We start from the raw sequence: 22998 nt of genomic DNA, 5'->3' as shown, positions 1-22998 counted from the left end.
TCAGCAGCACGTAAAAATAAAGATATTGGTCCACCTATAACTAAAAAAAAGTAGATATTAAAAAAAATGCTCACACTGAATTTATATCAACATATTACAAATGAGTAGTTATGCTTCTGCAAAATATTATCTATGAGCTAAATAAAAGAATTGACAGAAATGATGATGAATATAACAAACAAATCCATCTATTTCCCTCAATCCCTGGGCCACAAAACAACTTGGAGTTTTATCATCTCTTAGGTGGATTGTTGTGACCATTTCCTTTCGTCTCAAGCTTGATTTTTTCTGGAAAACCTGTTCCTTTCATGTCTTAGCTCTATCACTCTCCTATTCCTTCAGCTTGATAAAAAGTCTTACTGCTTTGGGCTCCTCAAGGTCATTCCCACTGTTACTCTATCACTAAAAAATTGGTTTGCAGTCCATCTTATTCACTTAAACTATTAACATCTATCAAACTTCAGAGTACTCTTTTCTCCAATAATTTCAATCCCATTCTGTCCCATATTCAGTCATTATTCTCAATGACCTCAACAATGAAGCTAAAAAAACTTTCTACACTCTGGCCTTCCTCAGCTCCTAAAACCAGCATCTGCACTTCAGCTAGCCACATGTACATACTGAAAAACAGGCCACCAATTGAGACCCCCATTCTTTTTAAACACAACCACATATATTCTACTTATACACATACTCTTTACCATCATTTAGCTCACTTGTTTCCTACATAATTTAAAACTGTCCCTCAGCCATTTCAGTACTGTCCTCTACAGAATATCATGATCTTCCATTATACTCACTATGCATCTCCCCAGAGACAGACTATCCTCATCATCTGTCTTCTCCACACCCACACACTGAGTGTTAAACACCACCAGAAAGCCATGAAATCTCCCACAACAGATTAATTCTAAATACAACTCTCCATTTCCTTAACTAACTAAATCAATTTCATATTTAAATCCTTAATCCTATCAAATAATCAATTCCTTCCACAAAATTCCCTTAAATCACACCTTCTCCACCTGTAATCCTCTTTACAACTTCTAAAATGCTCTATCTTCATCCATCTGTTACTTCTTGCCTCCAGTTGAAAAGTTTTTCTTCCTTTCCAAACTAAACTTGTTAATACAATTCCTACATTCATTGCTTTCTATTCTTCCAATCCACTCTACCAGTAAGCCTCCATCTTGGTCTGTGAATTACTCTCTTGAAGACCACAAAGGGAAAAAGAAAGAGAAGTAGAAAAAATTCTATGTAACATATCCTATGAGCCACTATCTAAGTCTTTATCCTCTGACAATGAGACGTGAACTACCACCTTGGTTTGTATAGGCACATGATTCTACTCTGTACACACTCTTGCACATGATTCTTAGTGTATCATTATACTCTGATCTCTCTGCTTTCTGCTTCTGTCTCAAAAGACTACTGTTTCTCTTCTTAAGTTTAAATTGTGGGCACTTTCACAAGTTTTGTTCTGGAACTTTCTCTATTTCCCTCCACTTCGGGGTCTCATTCCTCACCAATGCATCTACATTTTTGTTCTCCATATGGATATCTTCCCCAGGCCCCCTAAATGAGCTTTAAACCATCACCCTCTGCTACAATCTACATATATTCCTGAGGAATTTAATATATGACTTCTTTTTAGCTAGATTCAACTACTTGTTCCAATTAACACTTTAATTATCAGTCCAAATAATTTCATAACCATCACTGTCCTACCAAATCCAGAATTAGTAGCTTCAATTATCACTCTCTGTACATATTCCCAAATCTCTACTGAACCTCTTTCCTCAGTTTCAATCCAGTATTTTTAACTCTAGCTAGATAACTCCCCCTGGATATTTCCATTGGTGCCTTACACACTGATCAATGTGTCTTAAAATACCAAAATAGTTCTAACTAATCCAATTAATTTCTGTTAATGGCATCAAAATTCTCAGTCACCCAGGTTATAAGCCCTAGAGCTTCCATTTTCTTTTTCTCTACTGTTTCTCAAAAGTCCCTTTCAATTCGCTTTTTATTAAATTATTTATTTATTCTAATTTGTTATACATGATAGCAGAATATAATTCATTTCATATTATACATATAGAGCACAATTTTTTAAGTCACGCACACAAAGTATTTTCACACCATTCATATCTATATACATGTACTTAGGGTAATGATGTCTAACTCATTCCACCATCATTCCTCAATTTTTTTAATAAATATTTTAAATATTTTTAGTTGTAGATGGACACAATACTTTTATTTTATTTATTTTTATGTGGTGAATAGGTAGGCTCAAACCCAGTGCCTCACACATACCAGGCAAGCGCTCTACCACTGAGCCACAACCCCAACCCCCCCAATTTTTTCTTTGAGGTATTTTGAAGTATTTGTTTGATTTGGTTTGGTTTTTTCCTAGTAGTAGGTATTCAAACCAGTGTCGTTTTATCACTGACCTACATCCCCAGTCCTTTTATTTTTTATTTTGAGATGGGGGTCTCACTAGATTACACAGGCTGGCCTCCAACTAGTGATCCTCCCGCCTAAGTCTCCCAAGTTGCTGGCTTTACAGACATGTGCCACCACACCTAGCTCTTTCAGGTATCTCATATCTATCTATCCCTTTCCTTTTATTTCCATTACCATCATTCCCAGCTGGGATCCTCAATATTTCACACTCTTGCTGTAGCCTTCTTTGTCTCCCAGTTACCATGGTCTCCTCATTACAAAAAAGAAAATGTCACCAGATAGCATTCTTAAGCTCCCTCATTTCCCCACTCAAGTCATCAATAGTTTCCCAATACCACCTGAGTCAAGTTAAAACTCTTTAGACATCCCCAAAATGGAAACTACTCAATTATCCAACAGTCATGGAATGGATAATTACATTGTGGTACATTCACATAATGGAATCTCAAGAAGTAATGAAAAAGAATGAACTATAACTATATGCAACATGATCAACCTCACAGAATAATGTCAAGCAAAAGAAACTGACACAGGAAAGTATGATTCCACTTATATGAAGTTCAAAAGCACAGCATCACTCTGTTATGATTTAGAGATCACAATAGTTACTATGGGTTATAGGAAACATCGACTTGGAGGAGATACATAAGGTAGCCTTTTGAGATATATTCTCTCTATTATATATTCTCTATTTATTCTCTATATTAAGCTGGGTAGTGGGTATATAAATGTACACCTAACAAAAACTCATTTACCTTACCCTTAGTATGTGTCATATCTCAATAAATTTTAAAAACCAATTAAGCCTGGATTTTGAGGTCTTCCATCTACTTCCCAGCTTGATTTCCCTCCATTCTTCAAAATGAACCCTAAAGTATAACTAATTTAAACTGTCAACCCCTAAACACACCCAGAATCTTTCTGTCACTCATATCTCTTCTTAGAATGCCAACTCTCACTATCTTGTCTACTACAATTCTATTTACCATGCAAGGTCTAAGCTACACCCGTTTCTCCACAAACCCAAATCTGATCAAAGTTGCTATATTTATGTCATTAGCCCCATTTTGTCCCCAGATAACTCCCTGAAGAACATGGACTATGTCATATAAAAATATGTATTCTGCACATTGCCTACCATGAAAACTTGAACTCAGCAAGGGTACAAAAATATTCCATAAGTACATCCTGGCAGTCTACTGAAAACACCCTAGAATCTAACTCCTCCGTCTTATATCCATACATCACTGTCTCAACTCCCAATTCTTTACAATTCCCATATTTAATCATTCAACAAATAATTAAGCACCTATTACATAAAAGAAACTATACTATCTAATCTACTGTACTCCAATAAACTACCCTAAAATGCAATTCAATTTCAGCTATTGCCATTTGAATTTTTCCACAAGTATAAATTTACAGTCATTTTTCCAGTCCTCCAGTCCTACCTCCAATCCCATCCCATCCCCTCATTTCTAATCCTACTGTTAATTCAAGCTCTTCTTAGTTTCTCTAGTAACCTAATTGGTCTTCTTACCTCCAAACTTACTTACTACCATAGTGGCCCCAATTCTTTATGGTATAGCTATAGTGAGATTATGTTTTCTGGGGCTAGGGGTATATAGTTCAGTGCTATAATCTAGCATATTACCTGCCTAGCATATACAAAGCCCTGGGTTCAATATATAGTACTTGGCTCAATTCTCTACTTAAAAATGCTCAATAGTCAAACATCAATGATACATGTTAACATACTTTAATCCTTTGTTAACATACTTTAATCCTCAAATCCTCACAACAACCCCTCACAGGAAGGTATAATGATTACCAATTTCCTGATGATAAAACTGAGAATCAGAAAGGAAGTAATTCTCTACAATCACAGACTGTGTAAATAGAAGGTCTAAGACTCAAACCCAGCTTCTGTTTGCTTACTAAGCACAACACCATGTCATATCAAATACAAACTACTTGGTTTAGCTTTCAAGGTCATCCATTTTCTACCCAACACCAACTGACTCTTTTTACTTTCTATCATATTGTGTCCTATTCATGAACTCTATTTTCCAAATTACAGGTTGTGATGAATTGTTCAGTTCATCATGAAATCAGTTTAATAGGTAATGCCAACCCCACCCTGCAGCCAGCTCTGTTTTCCTTTTTTTAAAAAAAATAATAATAAATATCATCCAGCTGGGCACAGTGGCACAGGCCTGTCATCCCCCGCAAGACCCTGTCTCTAAATAAGATACAAAAATGGGCTGGGGATATGGCTCAGTGGTTAAGCAACCCTGGGTTCAATCCCAGTACCAAAAAAAAAAAAAGAATAAATATCATCCAAGCACATCCAATCATCCAATATGGTAAGGATAGTTATTCTATTAAGGATAGTATTAAGAACAGTTTATTATATGAAATTTCTGGGATTTTTAAATATTTGTATTAGTTGTTGATGAAATTTTTTATTTTGTCTGTTTATTTGTATGTGGTGCTGAGAATCGAACCCAGTGCCTCACATATGCTAGGCAAGCACTCTACCACTGAGCCACAATCCCAGCTCCTGAAATTTCTGTTTTATACATACACACAAACATGTATTTTTTAAGTGAAGATGTGGCTTGTTTTTCTAACTGTGGATCATAGTTTAAAAAAAAAAAAAAAAAACCATTTCTCTTTAGATCCTAGGCTTTTAATACCCAAGGTTTTACTTATGCTAATAATCCCTAAGGTTGTAATGCTCTCTTTTAATAACCTTTACCAGTCAGATCTACCTATCCCTTCAAAGACTAGCTAAAAATCCAATTCTATGCCATTAAAATGCAGTCCCAGGTTCCTCACTCACCTAGTCAAATACATTTTCTACTCTTTAACTTAAACATTGGGAGGATGAGAATGTAGCTCAATAATAGAGCCTAGTGTGTTCAAGGACCTGAGTTTGATCCCCAGCACCCACCCACCCCCCCCAAAAAAAAAAAACGCTTTAGTAATATTTGGCATTACCAATTTCCTGATGATAAAACTGAGAATCAGTGTATTCTTATGATACACTTGTGATGACTGTATAAAAATTTATGCAAAATGCTTTTTCATATGACCAATATGTTTCATGTGTTAAGAAAACTCATCCCAATATATAATATGTACTATCTGATAAAGAAAACTCATCCCCTTATTTTCTGAAATTCTTAATTATAAATCACAAAATTTCTACAATATTCCAAATTTCTATTTATTCATATCCTTCAAACAGCCTTACCATCTTCCTCCTCAAAATAGCCCTTTCAAATAATCCTCTTTACCCTCCATATTCTCAAGCTTTCCTTGAAACATACCTGTCTTTACTGATGATTGAACCTCAGGGCCCTAAGAATACCAGGCAAGCACTCTACCACTAAGCTAAACCACCAGTCTCCTTTTTCTCCCCCATTTTGAGACAGAGTCTTGCTAAGTGGCCTTGAACTTATGATGCTCCTGCCTCAGTCTCCCAAGTAGCTGGGATGATCTGCATGCACCACCACACCTGGTAAATTTTTTTTTTTTTGAGTATGCTTCTAATTATAACAATCCTATACATTCTTTAGACAGATTTTGCCTTCTGCAATTTTTTTCTTCAACTAGACCTTCTCAAATTATTTTAATGCATTTCCAACACATATTTTTATGAGCCCCATTAAATCCTACGTAGGAAATGTCAAGTTAAGAATAAATGAAACGGATACAGCAAACATACGGATAATGCAGATCTTCTAAATTATCTCACATACCTTCTCTTTCACTCACTTATTCAAAAAATCATGTGTCCACTGGATACATGCCCTCAGTTCTGTCTGTTCTATTCCGTAATTCAGAAAGCAGCTTTGAGAAAAGTGTGCAGGAAAATGCCAGGATAACAGGGCCAAGTTGACTCATGCTTTTCACTCACAGAGACTAAGTAATTTACAGGGTACAGTCGCAGAATAGGACAAACTAAAAGTTACACTGGACATAGATGGAAACAGACCCCATAGTTATTGCAGGGGGCTCAACATCTACCCAACAATCCCGAATTTGAAAAGAAAGAAACCAGAAGGAGTAACTAAAGTGAAACAGGCATAAAGTACTCAGACAAAAATAGATCTAGACTCTAGGTTCATTCTAGGGCTGCAAGAGAAATTTGGAGCCATTTAGTTCCCCTCTGAGATCCCTATGGAATTCTTACAAGTATATAGCTAAAGTTTGGTTCACTTAAATTCTTTCCCCAAACCTTAGCAAGTATTCATGTCTCCATTCTCTGAACTCCTACAGCACTTAGTGTCTGTAAAACTCATTTGTGAACTTAAATCATGAAGTATCTTGCTCAAGGTAATGAAATTGTTAATGAATGCGCCTAGAATTTATTTATATAGTTCAAATTATCATGGTCCTCTTTAAAATAAGATACCTCGGGAGTCTATCACTTATTCATTTATTTACTCCATCCATCCAACCATCGGATACACTCAACATTTATTTAGTGCCTAACTAATATGAAGTCATCACCACTGCTCAAAATATTTCCAGCTTCCTCTTAGGGAGAATCTTCTAAAAATCAGTTTCTTAGTCAACCAAGAAATCATTCTTTTTTTTTTTTAACTAACTGAATTTAAAGTAAAACTGCTCTTCACTTACTCTATTTGATACTGACTGATCTTCAGCATTTCTTAAAAAATTCATTTTTTTTTTTTTTTTGAGACAAGGTCTCACTATTTTGTCTAGGCCTTAAACTTTCAATTCTCCTGCCTCAGCCTCCACAGTAGTTGGGATTACAGGTGTGTACCACCATACCCAGCTAAAAATAAAATCTTTTAAAGTAAAAAAAAAAAAATCATCAACAATGACACTATTCAGAATAACAGTATAATTTGTATTATTTATAAATGTGCCATCTTGGAGGAATTATAAATTCTTGAAGAATAGGGACAATGTTTTACTCACCTTTATTAGTCTCCTTCTCCAATAGGTACTCAATAAATAGTTAAATTGTATAAATTAGCACTAGAGGCTCAAAGATTATTTAAAAAAAAATTCTGAACACTACTATTGAAAATGATTATCAAAATACAAAAATCTCACCTGGAGATATTTATTTTTTTTAATTTTTCTAAAATCATACACTGTTAGTAAATTACTTCATAACTGCTTTTTTTTCCTTAAAATAATGTAAATATTATAAATTCCTTGAGTGAAAAAAAAAATAAATCTAACTTTTTTTTTTTTCAATACTGGGGACCAACCCCAGGGACATACATGCTAAGCTAGTGTTGTACCACTGAGCTGCACCCACAACCATTTCACCCCTTTGGAGACAGGGTCTCACTAAATTACCAAGTTTGGCCTTGAAGTTGCAAGCCTCCTGCCTCAAGTAGTTAGGATTATAGGAGTACACCACCACACCCAGCATCTAATTTTTTTTTTATTATCCTAAAAATGAATTAAATTAGGCTGATTCTTAAAAAGCTAGAGATAAAGCCCAAATTAAATCAGTGCCCACTCCAGACCAGATTTACCTCAGATTAAATAAGCCTTATGTTAGAAAAGACTTTTTGATTCTATCCATTTGATGTACTTGCAGGATTATTACAGTTTGATTCTATTCCATTCTGTCTTTTCCCCTTAAGCTAGCAACCCTCCAATCAAATACCCCTCTGTCCTCACTCTCTCAAACACACACACACTTTTGTCCACAATATTCCCATAGTACTCAGTAATTTCATACAGTCCAACTATTATCAGTAACAAATTATCACTACTTTCTAGCAGTCATTCAACAGTTTATTTATTAAACACTTAAGAATCAAGCTGTAGAGTTCCCCCAGAGATTAGTCTCAGCTCTAGAGCAGGTTACTTGCAAAACAAAGAGGATAATTCCCATAAGCAAATACAAAATTTAGCAGTACAAATCTACATTTTTATTAAGAATAAGAACACAAGGCAAAGTGGCTCCCACCAGTAATTCCCAATGCATCTGTAATCCCAGGGACTCCAGAGGCCCAGGCAGGAAGATAACAGATTCAAGGTCAGCCAAAGCAACTTAGTGAGACTCAGTCACAAAATAAATAGAAAAAAGCTGGGGATGTAGCTTGGTAGTTAAATAAATAATAAGGAATCCTTTCAAAAGGTGTAGTTACTTAAACAAGACTTCCTAAAAGAAGTGGAGCATTATCTTTCTGTTTTCCCTATATCCATCTCACTGGCCTGGACCTCATATACAAATTTTCAAAAACACTAATATTTTATGATTCTACAAGCAGCAGAGTTTTTCCACTACAATCCCATTGCATTAGTGGCTGAAATATGTTCATTTCTTTTTGATGATTTGATTTACTTTATGATGTTTCACCATCATAAAGTAAATCTCCTGCACATCAATTATATCAAAATGCCCAACATCCTCCCAAATTATTACTTCCAGAATCCCTATCCCTCATTTGTGCCCTTATTACATTTCTCTAGTCCTCTCTCCTTACACAAACACACCCCATACACACACACATACACACACTCTCTCCACACCAATCCATTCCTTCCTAAAAGCAGGAATCAATCAGGGTGCAATAGTGCACATCTGTAATCCCAGTTACTTGAGATTGAGGCAGATCCAAAGTTTGAGGCAAGTCTGGGCAACTTAGCAAGATTCTGTTGCAAAATAAAATTTTAAAAGTACAGGAGATGTAGCTTAGTGGTAGGCCATTCACCTCATATACATGAGGCCCTAGGTTCAAGCCCCAGCACAAGAAAAAAGAGAGAGAGGGAGGGAGAGAGAGGAAAAAAAAAAAAGAAAAAGGAAGAATTGCCATACAAATCATGCCCTAATTCATGCCTATAATCCCAGCAATTCAGAAGGCTGAGGAAAAAGGATCTCAGGTTTGAGGCTAAACTCAGCAATTTAGCAAGATTCTCAACAACTTAGTGAAACCCGGTTTTGAAAAATAAAAAATAAAAAAGAGCTGGGGATGTAACTCAGTAGTAAAGCAACCCTGGGTTCAATCCCCAGAACAACCACCACCAAAAAAAAAAAAAAGCCATAGAAGCCTAGGAAGAACATTCAGCGGTCATTTCAATAATCTTCCAGACTTCATGCACTGAAATTCTCCAGAAGACTATCAAAGAATACTGCAACCTGGTAACTAATTCCAAGATGAATAATTTTCACTGTCAAGCAACTCCTCCTCACCTCTAACCAGTATATCTAATGCTTCAAAGATACTCTTTTCTCCAAGGCAGTTTTCCTTAAAGGTCCATCCAAATTTCCCTTTATTATCTCACCCAGTATTTTCAGCCTAATTCTAAATGCTTCTCTCAACTTCATGTCCTGCTAGTCTAAATCCTAATCTAACACAATGGGAAGTGAAGAGATACAGTCTTAAATTGTTGGACTCTAAAATGAAGCTTAAGCATATTATTTAAAGATACAAGACATCAAATTAAAGAACTAAAATAACAACTATAAAGATGAAAAAGGAGAAGGAAAAGGGAGATAATATCAATAACAAATCCTTTTCATTCACTGCCAGACTCAGTGGTGTACACTTGTAATCCCAGCTACTCCGGAGGCTAAGGTAGGATGATCACAAGTTCCAAAGTCAGCCTGGACAACTTAGCAAGACCCCCAAGAGCTGGGTATATAGCTCAGTGGTACAGCTTCATTTCCCAGTACTCACCTCCCCCCACACACCGGGGGAAAAAAAATCCTTTCATTCATTGAAGCAAGACTCCTTGATAATGTCATTTTGATAAATCAAAATATAATGGTATATGCCCATTACACAGAGACCTGGAGAAAAGTTAAAACTTAGGCTTGGAAGTAGTAGCCTCTGGAAAACAGAACTACAATGGACAGGCAAGACTGGGCTATTGCTTTTCATTCTAAGTCTCCTAAGAACAATTTTTATGAGACATTATTTCATAATGTAAGACAAAAAACCTAACATACTATATTTAAGTGCATCATAATTACAATTAAAAATATAATATACAGTATAAGAAGGAAAGAAAAACTGATCCTCTCATATTATAGTAAAAATAGTTACCTCATACTATGTAACACAAGGAAGTCCTTTTAAAAGGTGAGTAATTCCAAATAAACTGAAACGTTTCCTAATATTTAAAATAATGATCCTGGATTTTTCTATAAGAAAATTTGTAATGAAAGTCTCTCTCCAATCTAATCCTAAATTAGCTTAATTCCTTAAAAATTTTTGCTAAAGGAATGCATGACTGATTTTTCCCTTTCCATCTTCCCCATTAATCTCCTGACTTAACTTACATTAAAAAAATAAAAATAAATTCACATGTAACATGCTTACTATCCTCTTTTCAACATAATGTGCATATAATTTATCTCAAAACAAAAGGTGAATAATATTCAGGTAAACTTTAAGAGCATGGTTCTTGCCCAGAGTTCCCTCTTGGAAATCAGGTCTAGTGTGGGATCAGCAAATCCAACAGAGAGAGCCTGATTCATTTCCTGACATAGAGATTCTAATTGTCCCTCCAACCTGGCTCTAGAAGTATCCAGTCCTCTTCAGGTTCCTTTAGCCCTCATGATAACAGAGATCTGAACTAACAACTTAAGACCAAAACATATATTCTAGATCCTCTAGTCTGCATGCCCACATTTTGCTGGCAGATTTGTTTTCTTCAATACCACCATGCCTTAGTGAGAGTACAACAGGAACTATGTGTGAATGGCAAAAGATCTCCCACCATCCCCAGAGGTATGAGATACCAATCCAGTATACCAGACACATTTGAGCAACAAATGGAACTTCCAAAGGGTCACTATAAACGGACTCCCCCCACCATCAATTATAATCTTATGTACTGCATTTCAGGCTGAATAATAAGGCACAAGCTCCACTGGACCAAATAAAGCTGGGCAGTGAAGAAGAAAACCGCCAAGTCAAGTAATTTCTATTACAGCATTTGCTAGGATAGTGTTCATCCAGTCTCTGATGTGACAATACTTCAAATTCGCTAAAAATGTAAACTCCATGCCTCAAGAATTCCCATAGGCCAGGCTCTTTCTCAAGGTCCGTTTCAGAGGTTTTCATATTCACTGGTGCAGGACCAAAATGTCTCAGACCGAACTATAATTCTCAGTGACCCCAACCACAGCCCGGAACCACACTTACCAGATGTCATCTACTGAAGAGCCCAAACAGGTCCGGAACTAGGCCATCCTGGCCCATCTGAAATAACTCTTTAGTCCTTGGGCCAGCATTTATTAATTATGCCACGTCTGTCTATTTTATTATGCATTCCCTGCATCTTCTCTAACATTTAGCACTCCTTCTTGCTTCAAACGCTCTCCTTTCTATTCGCGGAAACTCCTATATTCCTTCTTTCCTTGCCTTGGAAACGCTTCAGTTCTTTCCATAATGAAATACCTAAGGTATCTGCACAATGAACACCCCCCAGTATCCTCAAGACTCCTCCACAGCCACCCCCTGCATTCCTCCACCTATCCGGCATCTTCCCTCCGGCCTCTCTCCCCCCTTTCACACTCCCACTATGTTTCCCGCAAGCATTCCCTTTTCTCCAACCCCTGCCCTTCCCTTCTACCAAAGAGCACAGTCGGGCACCACCAGTGACTTGAGGCCTGCGGTACATAAAGCACTGCACCAGGCACGGTGAACAGAGACCTGGTGTCTCCCCGGCCTCTTACACCCTCGCCCAGCACCCTTGTGGCCTCCGCACGCGAGCATCCCACCTCTCTCTCTACCTCTGACACCCCCCTCAGGCCTCGGAGGCCGCCTTCTCTCCTCTGCCACCCCCGTCATTATCCGTTTTCAACCCCCCAACCCACCCTCCGCGCCCTGCTTCCTCCCGTCCTCCAGCCAGCCCCTCCGTTCCCTGCGGCCTCGGCGGATCGGTCCCCGGGCCGACCCCCGCCCCGCCATGGCTCGCTCCCCCCAGGGTCAGGCCGTTACCGCCGCGCGCTCCCCCCGCGCGCCGCCCCCTCCCCCTCCCCCGCCCTCCCCCGGGCCCGGGCCTGCCAGGCCGAGCGCTTTACCGCGGGCGGGCGCCGAGTCGCGCGGTCACCGACTGCAGGCGGTGGCAGCTTCAACCTTCCTTGGGGCCGTGAGAGGAGGGGAAAGGGGGAGGGGGGAGAACTTTTACTGTGGCAGCTTCGGCAACAGCTCCCACCCCTGCGCCTTTCTCCTCTTCCTCCCCCTCCTCCTCCTCCTCTTCCTCCTTCTCTTCCTCCTCCCAGAGCAGTAGAGAGGCAGACATGCCGCGGCTAGAGCGCCGCCGCGGTCGCCGCCACTGCCGCCGCGGTGCATTGTGGGAAGCCCCGTACTTGGGAAGCGCTGTGCGGCGCCCGCCCTCGCCTGGCGCAGAGAGCTGCTGGAAGACCCAGCGTGGCTTGGATTCCGGCGCCTGCGTGTCACCAGCTGTGCGTGGCCAGAGAACCTGGCCCCGAACCTTAGGTCCCCCACTGCTGAACCCCGTAGAGAAGCGGTTTGAAAAAGATCGGAACTGAGGAAACCTCTTTTAGATGGGGTACCCCCACTTTCAGTCTCAGTCTGTGCCTGGCGCCTGGAGAATTGGAGGACTTGGGAGTCGGGAGGACTTCAGGCCTCGGGAAGTGGAAGGGGCGAGGACCTAGGTGAAAGGTTGTCGGCTAGAATTTCTTGGATTTTTCAGTTATCCTCTTACCTAGTCCTCTTCCCCATCACCCCAAAAGCTCCTTTTCCGGAAGATGAAACCATGTGCCCTTGTCGCAAACCCTGTTAGTGTCTGCAAACTGAGATTCAGGTTTTGAGCAGAGAAAGATTAAGAGTTCTGGCCCTGGACCCTGTTGGAGAGGGTCTTGTAGTATTTCGTGCTCGTTTCACCTGGAACCCAAAACTCGGACGGTACAGCCGCAAAGGTCTTGGTAATGCTCTCTACAGAGCTAGAATTGCACAGTTGTCTCATTCTTTGGGGCCCTTTAAGTGACCTTCGCCGAATTGTGACCTCCTTAAGGGGTGCCTTCATTAACTAACATTTATTAGGCGCCCTGAGGTGCTTGCCGGTACTAAAATGGCTTACAATTACTCATCTCTGTGTCCACACCCTAGCACAAGGTCAGCCAGGTAACATAAAAGATACTCAGTGAATATTGAACATTATGAGTATCAGGAACTTTCTGTAGGATGAAACACCTTCATTATGATTTCTTAATAATAAGATGTAGGTTTTATTTAGAACATCTCTACAATATTTAAACAAACTTTGAAGGGAAAGGAAAGGGCATTAAAATATCTATATAACCTTTTCTAGAATTCTTCCCTGGTCCACACCCACCTTGCCAACTGAATGTTCATTTGAATAGTGCTTTTTGGCAAAATTCCAGACTCCCGCATTATGCACTTGTGATGACACTGAATTAGATTACTGTCTGCAAGGTTAAGTTCCCTCAGGCATTAACCTTAGTAAATCGTGATGCCTGTTTAGAAATAGCTGAGACCCAGAGGTTCAGCTTAATTTAGACACAGGTAACTAAGAAGAGCAAGGATAAGCCACAGCTTCACAATCAACTCTCCATGTGCTTCCTCCATTAAAAAATATAAATTTTAATAAGATGACAGTGCATATTCTGTATGCTAATTGCAACAAAACAGTGATATAAGCTAGAGCAAGGGACAATTATCTGGAGGACAGCCTTCTGGCAACTTCTAATATCTGCAGTGGCATCAAATTCAGATGTTAAAATAAAAAACCCCTCTGGCAGCAAAGAATTAGACTTTCAGTATTAGGCAATGGGGAAACTAATATCTAAAAAGGGCTGAAGTCCTGGAGATTACACCATGGGGGCTAAAATTGATTTGTTTCCACTTGGAATACATCTAGTTTTTTGCCCCAAATGATAACCAAGAAACAATAAAGAACAACTGTCAGCTGTCTAAAATGGGCAGAATAGGAGCACTATAGTAGTTTGACAGCAGATGTGATGGTGAGGAGTCAGTTTAGGCCCTAAATAGTTGAAAGTTGTGAAACTCTTTCAGCCCCAGTTTGTTACCCCTACTTTTTTTTTTGCAACCTCCCCAAACACCAGCCCTAGGCATTTACATTCATTCAACTTTGTTCTACTTTCTTTGTTTCATTCTTTTAATGTAAATTTACAATTTAAAATATCTCAGTGGTACACATCTGTAATCCCAGCAGCTCAGGAGGCTGAGACAGGAGGATTACAGGTTCAAAGCCAGCAACTTAGTGAGACCCTGTCTCTAAATAAAATATTAAAAAGCTCTGGGGATGTGGCTCAGTGGTTAAAGTGCCCCTGGGTTTAATTCCTGGTATCCCCAAAAGATGGAGAGACTCACAAGAAGTTGTGAATAGCACCGAGTCTCATTTATCCTTCATCCAGCTTCCCCCAAAGGTGATGTCTTACGAAGTTCTAGAAAGACATCAAAATCAGTAAAATTGACCATGACCTATTACTGTTACCTGTACTACAGAACTTCCTTAGTATTCATTTTATTTTTTAACCTGCATACTTCTACATGGGATTTTGTGTGTGTAATTAAATACAACTTTATCCCATGTGTAGACTCATGTAACTACTCCTACAATGAAGACAGAACTGTCCCATCACCTAAAAAGAACTTGCTTTTTTAACTGCTGGGCATAGTGGCACACACCTATAATCCCAGCTACCCAGGAGGCTAAGGCAGGAGGATCACAAATTCAAGGCCAGCCTTGACAACTTCAGGAGATACTGTCTCAAAATATATTTTAAGGGCTGGAGTTACTGTCTCAAAATATATTTTAAGGGCTGGAGTTGTAGCTCAGTGATAGAGCGCTTGTCTAGCACATGTAAGGCACTGGGTTCGGTCCTCAGCACCACATAAAAAAAATATAAACAAATACAATAAAGTTATAAAAAATATATACATGTGTGTGTGTGTGTGTATATATATATATATATATATGATCTGGGGACGTAGCTCAGTGGTAAAGTACCCTGGGCTCAATTCTCAGAAGCGGGGCGGGGGGCAGGAATCCCTACCTTTTTGTATTCATAAATCCCCTTCCCACTCTATCCCTATCCTTTAGTAACTACTAATATGATCTCCATCTCTATAGGTTTTTCATTTCAAAAATGTTAGATAGAGGGCTATACCATGTAACCTTTTGAGATTGAGGTTTATAACTTAAACAAATAGCTTTGATTTGAGTTTGTTAGTTGTTTCGGGGAGGTATTGGGTTTTAACCCAGTAGTACTTTACTACTGAGTGTCAGATCAGGCTGGGCAGGTAGCAAGCAAAGTTGGCAGATTTAAAAAGGCCGCTGAACAGGCTTTATTGAGATATCACTCCCGGGCAGAACTCCATCAGACCCACAGAGGGGACAGGGGAAGGGTCTGAGGAGAAACCGAGTGGAAGCTGGACCGGACTGGACTTTTATGGGGCTGGAAGGGAAGGGCTTGGGACAGGAAAAGGTGTCTCTAGGGTCCCTTGCCCCCTTGGAGTTGGTCAGGGGAGTTGGCTGAACTCCAGGATTGGCCAGGGGGTCCTGCTGATTGACAGGCGTTAGTCAGGAGATCTGGCTGATTGACAGGCGTTTCCGCCGGCATTTGATTGATGTTCAAAGCAGCGCAGGCTGCTTTGTTCTAAGTTGCCACTAAGTCGCCACCAAGTCGCTGCCACTGACCTAACACTGAGCTACATTCCCAGCCCCCTTTTTCTTTTTTTTTCTTTTTTTTTTTAATTTTGAGACAGGGTCTTGTTAAGTTGCTCAGGACCTCACTAAATTGCTAAGTCTAGCCTCAAATTTGTGGTCTTCCTGCCTTAGCCTCCCAAGTCTCTAGGATTACAAGTGTGTGCCAACATCCCTGGCCCTCTGAGTTTTATCTAAGTTGTTAGATTCAAACATTCATTTTTATTCCATTGTATGGATGTACCAGAGTTTGTTCATCCATTTACCAAGTGAGATACATTTAGATTGTTTCCAGGGTTTTTGCTATGACAAAACTACTATAATAGGTATCATTTTGTTTGCTTATCTTTAACAGTGCTGGGATTGAACCCAGGGCCTTACACATGCTAAGCAAGCACTCTGCTACTTAGCTACATCTTCAGCTCCTAATTATAGGGGTTTTTTTGTTTGTTTAAGAGAGAGAATTTTTTAATATTTATTTTTTAGTTTTCGGTGGACAACATCTTTATTTTATTTTTATGTGGTGCTGAGGATCGAACCCAGCGTCCTGAACATGCCAGGCGAGCGTGCTACCGCTTGAGCCACATCCCCAGCCCAAATTATAGGTTTTGTGTGAACTTAAATGTATGCTTCTTTTAAGAATATGATTGATACATCATATGGTAAATGCATACTTAGTTTTTTAAGAAACTGCTATGCTATTTTCCAGCATGACTCTTACTTTACATTCCACCAACAATGTATTAGAAGTCCAGTTTCTCCCCATCCTTCCCAGCATTATCGCTTTTTTTTTTTTTTCTCTCTCTGTTTTGTTTTTGTTTTCTGGCAGTATGGAACTCAAACCCAGGGCCTCGAACTTGCTAGGCAAGCACTGCACCACTGAGCCATATCCCCAACCCTTTATATTTTATTTTGAAACAAGGTCTTACTAAGTTGCCCAGGCTGTTCTCAAATTTTCAAGCTTCCTGCCTCAACCGCAAGTAGCTGATATTACAGGCATGCACCACCACACCTGGCTGGTTTTTGCTGTCAATAATAGGTTTATATCTCTCTCGTGGTTCCTTTTCTTTAAAAAAAAAAAAGTGGGGGGAAGGTCTCACCCCAAAACTGATTTCTGAATAGGATGTACACTCTCTCCCCAAATCCTACTTTCTTTTGTGTGCTTACAAATGAAGGACTTGAGCCCCTTTTGTTGAGATTGCATTACCTGTCACTGTAAAGAAACAAAGCCCTCATGGGTAAGTTATAAAATTGCTTGAAATATTGCAGGGCATGGTGGTGCACACCTGTAGTACTGGCTATTTCAGGAGCTGACACAGGAGGCTCTTGAGTTCAAGGCCATCCTCAGCAACTTAGCAAGGCCCACAGCAACTTAATCAGAGTGTCTCAAAACAAAAAGGTCTGGGGATGTAGCTCGGTGGTAAAGCACCCCTGGGTTCAATCCCAGTACTAAACAAAAAAACAAAACCTAATTCATATAGTCTGTGTCTTTTTTAACTCCCTTTTTGAGATGGCTCTAGGAAACATCTGTTAAATGAATCTAAACAATTCTTTTTAGAAGTGATGTAAATTAAAATAACCTACATAGGATGCTGTCCACAGGTGGCAAACTTAATATCCAACAAGCCAAATAAGTAAAATGAACAGGTGAAACAGATGTAATGACAATGGACAGTGAAAGTGACTGTGAAGAGGCAGAGAACTCAAGCAAGTCTAAAGGGCAAAGGCATGACTCATTTCCAGCAGACGGTTTCTAAGTAGGAACATGAAGATCAGGAATCAAGAGAAATAAAGAATCTTGAATTTTGGGGTGAACTCTCCCAATTCGTTCCATTTCTTTAGAACATGAAATCATGTCAGACAAAACATGTCTGGAACAGATTCAGCCTTCAGCCACCAGCATATCTTCTCTGATGTGGCCTAACCTACAGAGGGCTGGCACCCTACTGCTAGGAGATTTTCAGGGCCTCCCAAGATCTCTCCTCTACTCTGGGTCTGCAATGTGCTCTTGGTCTTGGCACTCTGGCTTCTTTAGGAAAAGAATATCTATCTCTTGTCCTCAGAGACTTCACCAGGTATTCAGTCCCTCCTTTACTAACCATCCTCTAAGCTTCCAGGGACTCTGAGGCTCCAGGAGCATATGGTATACTGTCTCCTCTGCCCATGTGGCTGCCTGCAACACAAGCCATTTGTCAAGGCCAGCTCTATCTAAAGGAGAATGTCGGCTTTTTGCAGAGCTCTAGTATGTAGCCTTGTCAGAAATTGGTCCACAGGAGTCTACCTCCACTACATCTCATCACTCTCACTCTTACCAGAAAAAAAAGAAGTTTTCCTGTTCCCAAGAGCCCTCTTTTCCTAGGACACCTTCCCCTGAGTTCCTGCTTCACGTTGCTGATACACATTTAGTCCTCCATATCTGTGGGTTCCACATTGGTGGATTCAACCAATCAAGGATTTAAAATATTCAGAACCAGACACAGCACAGAGCTGTAAAGTGACTCAGGAATCTGAGACTGGAGGATCACAAGTTCAAGGCCATTCTTGGCAATTTAGAAAGACCCTGCCTTTTAAAAAGGGACGGAGATGTAAATTAGTAGTAAGATGCCCCTAGGTTTAATCCACAGTATCAGGAAAAAAAATGCTCGGGAGTAGTTGGGCATGGTGGCAGAGGTCCCAGATACAGGAGGTTGAGGCAGGAGGATCACAAGTTCAAGGCCAACCTGGGCAATTTTGCAAGACCTTGTTTCAAAAAAATTAAAAGAAATTTAAAAGGCCCAGGAAGGTAGCTCAGTGGTAGTATCTCTTGTCTAGCATGCAGGAGGCCCCGAATTCAGTCCCCAGTATATCAAAAAAAAAAAAAAAAAAGAGGGAAAAATATGCCTGTATTGAACATATACAGTCATTTTTTTCTCATAATTACTCCCCAGACATTATAGAATAACAACTATTTACAAAACATTTATATGGTATTAGAGATTAAAAGAAATCTAGAGATGATGTAAAGTATATGGGTATGCACACGTTATATCCAGATGCTATGCCATTTTACATAAGGGACTTGAGCATCCATGGATTTTGAAATCTGTAGGAGTTCCTGGAACTAATCCCCCTAGATACCAAGAGGTGATTGTACTGTATTATAAAACTAACATGTTGACTACTCTCTCCTACTTAGGGTATAGAGCATAGGTAAATCTTGAGTCTGGGAAAATAGGCCTCCACTACTCAGAGGCACCTAAGGGAGGTACTGGATTGCACTACATTTCATTGGCTGTAACTATTATTTGAAGAATTACAAGGGAAGATTCAAGTGAAAAGTCAAGATATACAAGAACATATGAATGAATCAAAGTGAAGTGTAGGACCAGGATTATTCAGTAGGAAAGGAAAAAATAAAATAAAGCAACAGTATAATAATCTCTATTCGGGCCTAGAAGTTAGTCTATTGTGGAACCCTCCTGGGTTCAAATCCTGACTCTACCACTTTATAGCTTTGCAGTCTCAGTTCCTTGACCCTTCTGTGTTGCCAGTATCTCAACTATAAAATATGGCCAATATTCCTTTTAAGGTAGTTATGAATATTAAATGTTAATACATGTAAAGTATTTAGAATAATATCTGGCACATGGTTAAATATTCTACTTGTTATTGATATTATTGTTCTTATTGGTTCTATTATAAAGGTGGTGGTAAACCAAATTTCCTAAAAATAAAATTCATAAATTCAGTAGTAGCAAGTAGATGGAGGTCAGAGAAAAAAAAATAGAACTACACCAGTACCACCTTCAGAAAAAAAAAACAGCATGGGAGATAGGGAGATAGGATAGGATTTAGGTGGGAAAATATCTTAGAGAATTTTGGCCATAGGGAATAAAAAGAAAGTGTAGAATAGCTAAAAGGAGCTAGGGTAAAAATTAAGCTGCAAGAAAAAAATACGTAGCAGTATTCAGAATATTCATTTCTGAGCATGATCTTTGCCTGAATAATTTGATCAGGCTGATGAAATTGTTCTTTTGTAAAGATGCTAGCTACTTTCTACCTAGCAAATACCAGGGAATGAAGTGCTTATTTTTCTTTTCCAAAGTTTAACCAGATAAAGACAAGTTGATTACTTTTTTATATACTGAAGATATAGTTTTCATAAAATAGAAATAATGGCAACTGGAAATTTTTATCACTTAGAGCTTTCAAAGTTTTTACACCTCTAAGTCAGGTAGATGGCACACCCATGTAGTCCCAGCTACTTGGGAAACTGATCACTTGAGCTCAGGAATTCAAGGTCAGGATGAGGAACCTAATGAGACCTCACCATCAAAGAGAAAAAAAAGATTTTGTACATTTGCTTTTTGCCAAAATAGTGTGATATATACAGAAATGAAATTTTCTTTCTTATATTTTTTATCTTCATATAATTGGAATCAAAAGCATGTCAAGGCCTGAGATGTAACTCAGTAGTAGAGCACCTGCCTAGCATGTGTGAGGCTCAGGGTTCAATCCCAGCACCACAATAACAACCACCACTACCAAAAAAAGTTAAAAAGTTCAAGATTCTGGACTTAATGAAATATTTACTAAAACCCATGTACTAGGGGTGACAAAAGTCATCACAAAGGGGTAAAAGGGATACTTGGTTGTACTAAAGTCCATCAGCTATGAACTAACTGTGGTTTAGAGGGAGACTGGGGAAACGGGGGTGGGGGGGGGGGTGGGGGGGGGAAAGCTCCAGACACAGCAGGACACAAGAGTGAAGTGATGGGGTTGAGATAAACTTCACATTTTTATTCACTAACTGATTTTTCATGAAAGCAACCATTTTATCCTTTTCTAAAGAGGATAACATAGTTACAAAAGAACATAAAAGCTGGACTGGGGTTGTAGTTCAATGGTAGAGCACCTGCTACCTGGATCCAGTCCCCAGTGTGGACGCATACATACACACACACACACACACAAAAAAAAAAAAAAAAAATGCTAAGGTTCAAAGAAGACTAAGAGGGCTGGGGATGTGGCTCAAGCGGTAGCGCGCTCGCCTGGCATGTGCGCGGCCCGGGTTCGATCCTCAGCACCACATACAAACAAAGATGTTGTGTCCGCCGAAAACTGAAAAATAAATATTAAAAACTTCTCTTTCTCTCTCTCTCTTTAAAAAAAAAAAAAGAAGAAGAAGACTAGGATTGAGTTTATAAGAAGCTCTTAAAACTACTGGATGAGACAGACAAATAGCAAGATGTTAAGGTCACTTTGGGTTCCCACACAAATGGAGCCCACAGACTGGTATATCATTCTGATACCAAAATAAATAAAACTTTTTACATTGTTTATACATCTTCAAACTTACAGGTGAAATTCTGTACAAATATCAAATATTACGTGGAACTTTTTTCCACATTAAGAGAAATATTTTTCTCCTGATAATTAAAAAATATATAAGCTTTGAGGCAGGTTCTTTTCAACATACACACACACCTTCAAATGACTGTAGAATAATGCTCCACACTGCATGAATAGAGCATGAACAAGTAAGGCTGAAGAGCAAATGCAAGTTGGAAATCAGATAAAGTTACCTACAGCAATTGAAGTGAATGAATGGGAGTTATATGCCTGAAGGAGATAACTTTCTAACTTTCGGGTGGGAGGAGACTATTTTACCTTTTCTTCTTTTCTTCTTCTTATTTTTTTTCCAGTACTGGATATTGAATCCAGAGGCACTTTACCACTGAGCCACGTTCCCAGCCCTCTTTATTTTTTTTTTTCTTTTTCTTTTCTTTCTTTCTTTTCTTTCTTTCTTTTCTTTTTTTTTTTTTTTTTTTTTTTAATTTTGAGGCAGGATCTTGCTAAGTTGCCCAGGCTGGACTCTTACTTGTGATCCTCCTGCCTTGGCCTCCTGAGTAGCTGGGATTACAGGCATGTGCAACAGTGTGCCCAGTTGTGTTTTACCTTTTCTTTTACTAATTAGTGTTTTCTAAAAGGCACCCATTTTGCATTTTCTTGAATATCATTCAGCTATATAAGCCACATTCTTTTTTTTTTTTTTTAAATCAGGGATTGAACCCAGGAACCTTAAGCCAATCCCCAGTCCTTTTTTATAAATTATTTAGAGACAGAGACAGGGTCTTTCTAAGTTGTTTAAGGCCTCCATGATAAATTGCTGAGGCTGGCTTTGAATTTGCAATCCTCTTGCTTCAGCCTCCCAAAATACTAGGATTGTAGGCATGCGCTACCACACCCAGCACATAAACCACATTCTTCCCTTACCAAAAATAAAATGGCTGGGGAGCTGGGTATAATATAGAAAAGTTTTAAAATCATCTGATTTGGAGGGTTTTTTGTTTGTAAATATAGGTTTCACCATCACTATTCATCTAGCCTTAGGCCACATATCATCTGTCTGCACATGTCCAAGCCTGCATGCATTCCTCTAGCACAAACATATTTCATCCAAATAACTGATATCCATAGGGAGAGCCCAAGATGGCAAGGACTGTGAGTATTAGAGGCATTTTGTTTAAAAAGCCAAGGAAATATGCAGTATACTGCAAAAGTTTTCATCTTTTTGTGTTTTAATGTTTGGTGTTTATAAAATTAAACATCAGTTATTTGGAATCTCTATCCCTAAAAACCACCCCCCCATGCCAGACAGTAGAATTCAATACCCAGTATTAAAAAACATGTTTATATAAATACACACAGATGTATATGTGTGTGTGTGTGTGTGTGTGTGTGTGTGTGTTTTGAATGCCTAGAATGTATCAAGCTATGTGCTCAATGTAGGAATATTCATTCCATTGAGAATTCAAATATTTGCTCTTTTTATTCATTGCAAAAATTGCTTTTGAGTGTCTAATACTAAACTAAATACTA

The 22998-nt window shown here is 39.1% G+C and overlaps 1 protein-coding gene across 7 annotated transcripts in view; it reads right to left on the bottom strand.

Annotated features, from left to right (window-relative positions):
* The window catches only part of Znf148 (zinc finger protein 148), a 145040-nt gene extending 132349 nt beyond the window's left edge, over positions 1 to 12691 (bottom strand). For 6 of the 7 annotated variants that reach the window (XM_076867538.1, XM_076867539.1, XM_076867542.1 and 3 more), the window contains exon 1: positions 12506 to 12691. The gene's annotated coding sequence lies outside the window, so the exon portion shown is untranslated. Of the gene's footprint in view, positions 1 to 11624; positions 11658 to 12505 lie in introns of those variants that run through there. The other variant, XM_076867540.1, reaches the window with a different exon arrangement.
* Positions 12692 to 22998: the final 10307 nt, after the last annotated feature.

This window comes from Callospermophilus lateralis, chromosome 10 (genome assembly GCF_048772815.1).
Source record: "Callospermophilus lateralis isolate mCalLat2 chromosome 10, mCalLat2.hap1, whole genome shotgun sequence".
Lineage (NCBI taxonomy): Eukaryota > Metazoa > Chordata > Mammalia > Rodentia > Sciuridae > Callospermophilus > Callospermophilus lateralis.
The sequence above is the reverse complement of the archived record's forward strand: the minus strand, read 5'-3'. Positions and strand labels throughout refer to the sequence as shown.